This window comes from Carcharhinus amblyrhynchos, chromosome 10 (genome assembly GCF_965287045.1).
Source record: "Carcharhinus amblyrhynchos chromosome 10, sCarAmb.v2.hapA, whole genome shotgun sequence".
In the NCBI taxonomy this organism is placed as follows: Eukaryota; Metazoa; Chordata; class Chondrichthyes; order Carcharhiniformes; family Carcharhinidae; genus Carcharhinus; species Carcharhinus amblyrhynchos.
In genome coordinates this window covers 51,034,784-51,043,489 of record NC_137333.1, presented here as the reverse complement: position 1 = coordinate 51,043,489, position 8,706 = coordinate 51,034,784, and positions in this window count along the sequence as shown.

Sequence of the window (8,706 nt, the reverse complement as noted above, 5' to 3'; positions counted from 1 at the left end):
GCTCTTATATTCTATCCCCCTTGCTATAAAGGCCAGCATACCATTCACCTTCTTGATCACCTGCAGACTGGGTTTTTGCGACTCATGCACAAGAACCCCCAGGTCTCTCTGCACCGTAGCATGCTGCAGCTTTTTGCCCTTTAAATAGTAATCCCTCCTACTATTATTTCTGCCAAAGTGGATAACCTCACACTTACTAACGTTGTACTCCATCTGCCAGGTCCTCGCCCACTTGCTCAGCCTATCCAGATCTCTCTGCAGACTTTCCACACCCTCCACGCAATTTGCTTTTCCACTCATCTTCGTGTCGTCAGCAAATTTCGTCACCCTACACTCAGCCCCCTCCTCCAGATCATCTATATAAATGGTAAATAGCTGAGGCCCCAGCACCGAACCCTGCGGCACCCCACTAGTCACCAACTGTCAATCAGAATAGCACCCATTGATACCAACACTCTGCTTCCTATTAGCCAACCAATCCTCTAACTACGCTAACACCTTACCCCCAACTCCATGCACCCTAACATTCTGAAGCAACCTTTTGTGAGGCACCTTATCAAACGCCTTTTGAAAATCTAGACAAATTCAACAAATCTGACATACAAGGTGGCACAGTGGTTAGATAGCCTTAGGTGATTGTGTATAGTTTGTGTGTCCTCCTCATGTCTGCATGGGTTTCCTCTGTGTGCTCCAATTTTCTCCCACAGTCCAAAGGTGTATGTGTTAGGTGGATTGGCTGTGCTAAATTGCCCCTTCGTGTCAGGGGGACTAGCAGAGTAAATACACGGGGTAACAGGGATAGGGCCTGGATGGGATTGTTAAAAGTGTAGGCTTGATGGGCCAAATGGTCTCTCCCTACACTGTAGGGATTCTACAATTCTATGAATGTGAAATTATGTGAAAACAGGGAAGTCATGTTGGAGTTGTTTAGACCTTTGGTGAGGCCATAGCTAGAGTAGTATGTGCAGTTCTGGTCACCACATTATCAGATGTGATTGCACTGGAGACGATGCAGAGGAGATTCACCTGGATGTTGCCTGGGATGGAACATTTAAAAATTATGAAGAGAGGTTGCGTAGGCTTCAGTTTTTTTTCGTTGGAGCAAAGACTGAGGGGCAACCTGATTGAGGTGTACAAGATTATGAGAGATATGGACAGAGTGGATAAGGAGCAGTTGTCCCCTTTAGTAGAAGAGTCAGTCAGAAGGGGTCAAAGGTTCATCAAGGTAAGGGGCAGGAGGTTTAGGCGGAATGTGAGGAAAACCCTTTTTACCCAGAGGGTGATGACAGTGTGGAATGCACTGCCTGGGATGTTAGTGGAAACAGATTGCCTCACATTCTTTCAGAAGAATCTGGATTAGCACTTAGCACATTCAGGGCAATGGGCCAAGTACTAGCAGATGGGATTAGGTGGGAGTTCACATGTTTTTAATATGCCCGTGCAGACTCAATGGGCTGAATGGCCTCTTCTGTGCTGTATGATTCTATGAGCATTAAGATAGATTTGGGGAGAAAGGAAAGGTGGATGAAGAAAAAGGCTCAAACCAAATATTTAAGATTCACCTGTACGTTTTTATCATACTTCATCAGTTTGCCCTCTCACAGACCACAATTATGAAGTGTTCATGAATCAGGAAGCACCAACAGCTTGGAGTCCAGCTTTATATACTCAATAAGTTAGTTAAGCAGAGCAGTAAGAAGTGAAACGGATAAACAAAGAATGGAAATTGGTAGAAACTCAACCTCAGCACTGGTGTCAGTTGTGGTCCATACCAGCACTTACAACTGACTGAAGCAGTCCCATTAGGAGCTCTCTGCCCTACCAATACTTCCAGATATAGAAAATGCCACACAACTGGTACCCCTTTTCTGGAATATTTCAGAAAATATTCCCTGCTCGTGCTCCACCAGTTGGCAAAATATTAACAAGGGAAAGCAACTTAATCATCAAGTTCCAATCCCAGTCGGTGTTATAACTGGATGGGAAGATCCCAGAATGGAACCCTGGTTGAAAAGACCATAACTTTGACTTTTTTAATAAAACATGGAAGAGTCATCACAGGATCACTAATTGGTTTTAACAAAGAAAAATTGGCCTCAAGTCAGGATTCAGGCCGGAAGTCGAGTTACAGACATTCTTTGTGTGGGTTAATGTTTTCCCAAGTGTTTTAAGAATATGTTTAACATGTATCTAATGAACAGAATGAAAGAAAGATTTTTTCTAAAAAAAATTAGAACTTTGTCATGACAACTAATTCCTGTAAAAATGTACATTCATATATGTAACAAGGTGGACATTAGTGCCTGGAATAAGCTGAAGTCCATTTGGATTTTGCTCTAATAAGCAATGTTTATCCCAATTTTAAGAGTCTCCCTGATGCAACATTGAAGATTTACAGTGGGAAATATGCAACTTGGCTAGTTCAAATGCTTAAGGAAAGTGTATTCCTTGAAATGAATAATGTAAATCTCCTATAAGCTGATATGAACCATCTCTGATAAGTATTGTAGAATCCAGGGCAGATTGAAAACCTGGAGGCACGTTGCACCACTGCTGGTAGATACTTTTAGCTTCTTAATGAAATCCTTTTTGAGGCTGCGGGGTAGTCACAGAAGAGTCAGAATTGTAAAATGTACAGTTATGTCCAAACCCCTCTTCTACCCACTCACCTCCTCATATCCTTCCCTAATCTCCTTGTTTAGAAACAATGGCATTGTTGTGTTAACCATAAAAATAATTTAATACATTTTTTTGATCAGTGTATTTGATAATATTTTGTAAGAAATTTGAAGAGGCAAAGTCAATGCAGCTGCTAAAGTAAAATGTTTACTTGTGTCAAACACTAGTATTCATAATTTTTGTTAACAAATGTTTTCCATTAAACTGTACAAAATTCTATTAAATACTTGTTTTAATGTTTCAATAAAGCATTAAATATGGAATTATACAATTTTTTATTGAATCTTCAAAGCAGAACAGTTAAATGAGATAATTAGAAGTGAAGCAAGCAAGGCAGAAGAATAGTAATGACATTAGGAACCAGACCAAAAACTTCAGTATGTTATGAAGTTAGCCTAGACCCCAACTTTATTTGATTTTGGCTGTATGGCGAGCATAAGATGTTTTGCTCCAGTTATAATTTGATTAGCCCATGAGGAAACTTTTATTAAAGTACACTTTATTTAAGAACACAATATAACAAAAAGAATTAGTACAACTTTTACCAGTTAAAATCCTTGAACATGACAAAGTATAATTTTTAACAGCTCCTTAATGGGAATTATAGTTCCAATTTAAGCAATATCTCCATGGACATAAATCCTACTTCAGAACCAATTATCACCAAAAACAGATATGCTCACGTGGATGCTAGATTTCCAAAACCCCCTGGACAAATATAAAGACCCTTGCCTTTGACTCCCATATATCAATTTCATGAGATAAATACATAAGAACATAAGAAATAGGAGCAGGAGTAGGCCATCCAGCCCTTCGAGCCTGCCCCGCCATTCAATAAGATCATGGCTGATCTGTCGCTGCTCAGTTTCACTTTCCCGCCCTCTCCCCATAACCCTTAATCCCCTCTCCTATCAAAAACCCATCAACCCGTGCCTTAAAAATATTTAGCGAGGCAGCCTCCACCACTTCAACGGGCAGAGAATTCCAAAGATTCACCACCCTTTGAGTGAAGAAGTTCCTCCTCAACTCCGTTCTAAACCGCCCCCCTTTTATCTTGAGGCTGTGCCCCCTAGTCCCCCTAGTCCTACTGTCTTTTTTGAGCGGGAAGAGTCTTTCCACCTCTATCCTATCCATCCCATTCATCATCTTATACGTCTCAATGAGATCTCCCCTCATTCTTCTAAACTCTAACGAGTACAAGCCCAGTTTATTCAGCCTCTCCTCATAGCTCAACCCCCTCAACTCCGGTATCAGCCTAGTAAACCTCCTCTGCACTCCCTCCAAGGCCAAAATATCTTTGCGCAGGTGCGGCGCCCAAAACTGCACACAGTACTCCAGCTGCGGCCTCACCAATGCCCTATACAGCTGCAGCAAGACCTCCCTACTTTTATATTCAATCCCCCTCGCTATGAAGGCCAGCATCCCATTCGCCTTCCTGACCACCTGCTGCACCTGCAAGCTGGGTTTTTGCGACTCATGCACAAGGACCCTGAGGTCCCTCTGCACCGTCGCCTGCTGCAGTTTTTCGCCCCGTAAGTAATAGTCCTTCCTACCATTCTTCCTACCAAAGTGGACCACCTCGCATATGCCAACATTAAATTCCATTTGCCATTTCCTGGCCCATTCGCCCAGCCTATCTAGATCCTTCTGCAGACTCTCCACACCCTCCGCACAATTTGCCGTTCCCCCAATCTTGGTGTCATCAGCAAATTTCGACACCCTGCACTCGGTTCCCTCCTCCAGATCATCTATATAAATGGTAAAAAGCTGAGGCCCCAGCACCGACCCCTGGGGCACTCCACTAGTCACCATCCGCCAATCCGAATAGCACCCGTTGGCCCCCACTCTCTGCCTCCTATTTGACAACCAATCCTCTATCCACGCTAACACCCTACCCCCAACTCCATGTCCCTCGACCTTCTGCAATAACCTCTTGTGAGGCACTTTGTCAAACGCCTTCTGAAAATCTAGAAAGACCACATCCACCGGCTCTCCTCTATCCACCGCCCTAGACACATCCTCATAGAACTCCAGTAAATTTGTCAGACACGACTTCCCTTTAATGAAACCGTGCTGCGTCCGCTCTATCAAGCAATTCCCTTCAAGATGCCTCGCAATTTCCTCCTTAATGACAGATTCTAACATTTTACCTACCACAGACGTTAAACTAACCGGCCTATAATTCCCCGCCTTTTGCCTGGCACCCTTCTTAAACAACGGCGTAACATTAGCCGTTTTCCAATCATCTGGCACTTCCCCGGAATCCAGCGACGTTTGGAAAATAACCACCAAGGCATCCACTATCACCTCCGCCATTTCTTTCAGAACCCTCGGATGCATTCCATCCGGTCCTGGGGACTTGTCCACAATCAGCCCCTCCAGTCTGTCGAGCACCGCCTCTCTAGTAACAGTAATGTCATTAAGTCCCTCCAGTCCTACCACCTTTCCATCGCTAACACCCGGCAAATTATTCACGTCCTCCTCCGTGAAGACAGAAACAAAAAAGTTATTCAATACCTTAGCCATATCCCCATCCCCTACCACTAGGTCCCCTTTCTCATCCTCTAAAGGACCAACATTCACCCTAGCCAGCCTCTTCCTTTTTATATATTTATAAAAACTCTTGCTATCCTTTTTTATATTAAGCGCTAGCCCAGCTTCATAGTTTCTCCTACCCTTCTTTATCAACTTTTGTCAATCTTTGTTGACATTTAAACCTCTCCCAATCCTCTTCTCGCCCACTACTCTTAGCTACTCTAAATTCCTCCGCTTTTAGTTTAACACTTTCTTTCACCTCCTTCGTTATCCACGGCTTATTACCTCTCCTCCTACTATCCTTTTTGACCATCAGAATAAATTTCCGCTGAGCACCAAGAAAGATCTCCTTAAAGATCCTCCACTGCTCCTCAACAGACCCCCCCCTCCAACGCGCTCCCCCAGTCCACATTCGCCAATTCTTCTCTCATCCTACCGTACTCCCCTCTATTCAAACAAAGGACACGTGTCCGGGAACCCACTTTCTCCTCCTCCATCTGCACCAGAAACTCCACCATACAATGATCACTCTCCCCAAGAGGATCCTTCACCACAAGGTCCCTAAATCTACCGGCCTCATTACATAGCACCAGATCCAAGATAGCTCGCTCCCTCGTCGGCTCCAACACACACTGTTCGAGGAAACTATCCCGGCAGCATTCCAAGAACTCTTCCTCGAGCCCCCCACGTCCAACATGGGTCGACCAATCAATATGCAGATTGAAATCCCCCATAACTACGGCCGTCCCATTCCTGCACGCCGCACTTATTTGCGCGTTAACAGCCCGCCCCACCTCCAGATCATTATTCAGAGGCCTATAGACGACACCCACCAGCGTCTTCCTCCCTTTGCTGTTCCTAATCTCCACCCACAACGATTCCACCCTCTGCTCCTTGGCTCCAATATCATCCCTTGCTACCACCGTGATGCTATCCTTAATCAGCAGAGCTACGCCCCCCCTTTTCCCTCCTGCCTATCCTTCCTAAACACTTGATAGCCCTGTACATTCAGCTCCCAGTCCCTGTCACCCTGCAGCCACGTCTCTGTAATGGCCACCAGATCGTATCCATTTGTGTCGATCTGCGCCACCAGCTCATCCACTTTATTCCGAATGCTTCGTGCATTCAGATAAAGTGCTTTCATCCCAGCCTTCACCTGGACCCTATTTGCCGCAACGCCACCAACTATACTCACGCCCCCTACTCCCTCTATTATTGGGACATCCTCGGCCTCTTCCCTTACATGTACACTCTCCTTAAGTTTAGACCTCGTACCATCACCTACCCTCGCACCCTCCCCCCCCCCCCCAATTAGTTTAAAGCCCTGTCTACAGTCCTCTTTACTCAATTCGCCAGCACTCTGGTCCCAGCACGGTTCAGACCAACCCCATCCCTCCCGAACAGGTCCCACCTACCCCAATACTGACGCCAATGCCCCATAAATTCAAACCCATTCCTCCCACACCGATCCCTGAGCCACCCATTCACTTCCTTAATCCTGTCAACCCTACGCCCATCTGCACACGGTTCAGGCAGTAGCCCAGAGATAACCACCTTGTCGGTTCTACTTTTTAATTCCATTCCCAGCTTTTCATACTCCCTCCCCAGATCCTCAGTCTGCATTTTGCTTACGTCGCCGGCACCCACATGAACCACAACGACCGGATTCTCACCCTCCCACTCCAGGTTCCTCTGCAGCCCAGCTGCGACATCCCGGACCCGAGCACCAGGCAGACAACACACCCTTCTGTGCACTTTGTCATTGTGACAAAGGACAGTGTCAATACCCTTCACCCCACTATCCCCAATCACTACTACGTTCCTTTTCCCCTTCTCTTTGCCTATGTCCTGCTGCAGCACTGTACCGTGTGCAGTTTGCTCACCAACCTCACCTGCATCGTTCTCATCCAGCCTGGAAGCAAGAACCTCAAACCTGTTATGCAGATTAAGAGGCTGAGGCCTCCGCTCCTCACCCCCCTTCCTCCTCCCAGCAGCCCCCTCTTGTCCTTGACCCTTAGAGTTAGCCAGTCTAGGGGGGGGTGGATGTCACTTGCACCCCATTGACAATGGCACCCTCTCTCCCCCTTGATGAGCCTCAGTGTCTGTAGCTCAGAGGCCAGCTCATTTACCCTGAGCTGGAGCTCCTCCAGCAACCTGCACTTACTGCAGACATGGTCACTGGGATGAACCCTGGGGTCCACCAGTTCCCACATCATACAGAAACCACACATCACATGCCCCTCCATTATTCACTGTAGTAGTTTTGAAAAAAAATTTTTTTTGTTTTTTTTTGTTTTTCAAACGAACTCACCTGGCCTTTTTTCCTTCCAGCCCTTTTTGATATTAAGCCCTAGTAGCTCACTCTGCTTCCCACTCACTCCGCTGCCCACTCAGACGCTGCCTGTCTACACCAGGCCTCCTTTTAAACCTGGCGCTGATTTAAATCTGATGTCCCACAATTGCCTGCTAACCACTCCCTCAGAATTCTTAAAGCAGTAAATACAATAAATAAATGCTTTAAACAGTTCTACAAAGAACAAAGTGCTTTAAACTTATTTTAAACAGGTTTTTAAACAGGTAAAATCTTAGCTCTCTCTCTGCTCCTTCACTCGTCTGCTCCAGCAAACAATACATCCTTGAACAGCAGAACTTCTGAGAGAGACCTAGGGTGGAATTCTCTGGAGGGGCTGATCTAAAAGCCTGAAATTCCCACCTGATTGTCAATACATTCCACATTCTCCGCAACTTGCCTGCTAATATTCTAGTGGTGGGTGGGATGGGAGAATTCCAGCCCTAACTTCTGGCAGACCTCAAAAGGAGAGTCAGAGCTATTCCTTCTTTGAACAGCTCTCAAAAAAGCAACTAACTTGATTTCTCCATGTAGGCCATTGTCTAGTTCCGATACAAAGCTCATCCACAGAATTAAGATGTTGTGCAGAAAAAAAGTGTTGAGACCCCATATATTCTATCCTAAACTAATTGGGTTCTCATAAAAAAGCTACAGGTTCTGTAGGAAGATTATTTGCTGGATTTAGCTCAGTGTTAAAAAACCTAAGGGATGTTGTTTTGGGGAAGGTGTATTCTTGGAAGTTTAGGGAAATAGCTTTGGATTGGGGTAATTTAGGCATACCATCTGGGTAACCATTATTGTAGTTAATAGAAAATATTCTTTACTGTTTACTGAAGGTCCTACCTTCTCAATTTGCCCATTGCCTGGAGGTGTGGTAATCTTCAGGTTAAATCACCACCAGTCAACTCTACCTTCAAAGGGGAAAATAGCCTCTGGTCATCTGGGACTATGGGGATTTTACTTGCTCTTTACTGCTCCATGTTTTATTGGAATAATTTCAGCCCTTTCCACACCAGGATTCATTTTTTTTCCCCCTCACATCTTTCCCAAATCTCAAAAATAAAGTTAGGAATTGGCATTCCAAGTCTTCCTTCTAGGATCTGGGAGAGCCTCACTTTGAACATTAGCAGGGCTCATAAATG